Genomic DNA, 2,737 nt, shown 5'->3' with positions numbered 1-2,737 from the left:
CCAAAGGGGTTAATTTCCAGGAACCCTCAAGAGAGAAGCATTCCTCCTCAGAAGATTAACAGTGGACTGGGGTCTTCTCCCAGTATTTATTTTCCAGGGCAGGAGGTTACAGAAAAGGAACGTAGGTGGAGTTATGGCTAAGTATAGTTTAACAATAACAAAGTGACATTCCATAATGCAATTAGTCAAAAGTTAAGTTGGTCCACCAACAAAAGCTTGTTCTTAGCAAACACTTTCTTTCCCTACAGCAATGTCCTTAGCATATTTACATAACAATTAAGTAACTTTCTTAACATATCAATCAGTAGGCTAACCTGCACCAAGGACATCCATCCTTGAGCCAGCATTTTGCTGTGTTATAATTCTTTATCTACAACACAGACTTTAGCCTGGGGAAAATTTCCTGTCTTTTGCAAGCTTAACATTTCTATATGTAATTTTAAAAAGTTAGGCTTAAACCTGAAACTACAGGGCTTTGGAGGCCCTGTGAAATACATTTGCTTTATTAATGTTAGTGCTCTCTATAGCTTTCAACAAATAATTTTTATTGATGGCCTCATAATGAGTAATAGTTTAGGATTAATACTGATTCACATCTAGATATTATTAGTCCTCAATTTTTGCTAATTTCTAAATACAACACAGGTTGTTTTCTCTCTAGTGTACATTTCTTAATTATGCATTAACTTATTTAGCTATCTAATGGTAGGCGCCACAGTAAAAAAGCTCATTTTCCCCTTTCTAAGAGAATTATTTGCCCATAAGGGTAAAGTAACAAATCCAGTGTTTACTGGTATTTCATAGCATTATGAATTAGCCAATCTCAAAATAAAGGTGAAGCTGCTTTGTTCCCAGCAGAGCTGAGATCTACAGAACTTTAGAAGCCAAAGTTTTAAAAATTTATTAAATTTATAAAAATTGTATTAAATTTTCTTCTTTGGTTTGTGGAGGTTCATTTTTATGAGAATTTAATAAGATTATATATACAAAAAGCCTGGAAGAATGACGTGAGAAAGCAATCTGGTACAGACATTAGAAGTGACGAGCAGATAATCATTAGTAATTTACCATTTACATATTTATTAAATTACAGACCCACTGTTCTTCTCTGCCTACTTCTAATAATTCTTAATAAACTAGACATTGTTTTTAAAGGATAGCTATAATCATTTTTAATTATAGGCAAATTTTTTTTTTGATGATCAAGGATAGTGTGTAACCAGTAGGACGTCTAGTCACTTCATTATAAGATTTATAAGGGAAGGCTTGATTGTTATTTTCATTATTGTTATTATCAGCATCTATAATACCAGACTACTGAAGGCTTAAGACAGTCTTTCCAATCTTCCACATGGATTAATTTAGACATGAAGATTACATCATCGCTGCTTCAGACCGCATATAGAGAGAATTGAAATTGTGGGGCCAACAGTAGACTGTCCTTTCAATACATCTATATGAAAAGGCTGATTAATATTGAAAAATACAATAGTTACACTTTTGCCAGACTCTGTGAGGGTCAAATAAAGAGACAACTAATTGCTGAGGAACACTTAAACTTGTGCCAGCAATGAATATACAATCATCAGCGAGCTACTGGTTATTTAAAAGAGTCAACATTATGCATAGGTTTAATTTTAAATGGCTGTGAAAAAATTTCAGAAGTAAATCTTTACNCTTGAACTGATTGCAGAACTGAGAGCAAGAAATAAGTTTGTATCATGGTGCAAAGTGCCTTCTCCTGGACACCAGCCTTAGTCAGACCACCTTATGGTTAGTGGGTTCATGATTACACTTTTCTGATTTTAAGTTGTGACATCTATAATATAATACTGTCAGCAAACAGTTGTCCTGAGTAAAAAGTTGTCCTTTGCATCTACCCAGTGGGATGTGCAGTGAAACAGTACTACTGTACAAAAAGTTTCTTCTCTGTGAGTTCCTTGAACAGGAGCAGGACAATGTCTATTCTTTGTATTATAACTCTCCAGCCACCCTTCTGTGGTAGACTCTTACTTTGGCTTCCAATGAAACAGGATCCCCTTCAGTATTCAAACCCTTGTGTGTTCTCTGCCCACATTGAATCTGGGCTTGGCCGTTTGACTAACTTTGGCCAGCAAGATATATTTGCAAGCGTGAAACAAGACTTGATTACCAAGCATGATAAGCACTTGCATACTGGGACTCACCCTCCTGACACCAGTTCCTAGGATACTTCCTTTTGGGACCCAGTCACTGTGCCTTGAGAAGCCCAGCTTAGCCTGTGCAAAGGCAACATGGAGGAAAACTAAGGCACTGGTTAACGATTCCAGCTGAACACCCAGGAAGACAGCTAGCCTCAACTTGCTAGCCATGTGAGTAAACAGTATTGGGATGGGAGCAAATCTTCCAATCCCAGTTGAATCACTCCAGCTGATGTTACATGTAGCAGAGAAGAGCTATCTTCAAGAAGCCCCACCAAAATTCCGTAGGAGTAAGCAAATAAATGATTGCTGCTTTAAATCAAAAAAAATTGGAGTGGTATATGATGCATCGTTAGATAAATGAAACACGTTTCTTCCAAAAGGCTTCATACCTATCTCTTCAGCCTTATGACTTTACACATACGAGGTTTTCCATATTGTTGGCTGATAATGAATGGCTTTCTGTCACCTCTCTCCCCACAGGGTGATGGAGACACAAAGGATTACTCAAAGCCCATTTTTTCTGAGCAGTGAGAAGCCCCAAAGGGGTTAATTTC

Source organism: Galeopterus variegatus, unplaced genomic scaffold (assembly GCF_000696425.1).
Source record: "Galeopterus variegatus unplaced genomic scaffold, G_variegatus-3.0.2 Scaffold14044, whole genome shotgun sequence".
Lineage (NCBI taxonomy): Eukaryota > Metazoa > Chordata > Mammalia > Dermoptera > Cynocephalidae > Galeopterus > Galeopterus variegatus.
The sequence above is the reverse complement of the archived record's forward strand: the minus strand, read 5'-3'. Positions refer to the sequence as shown.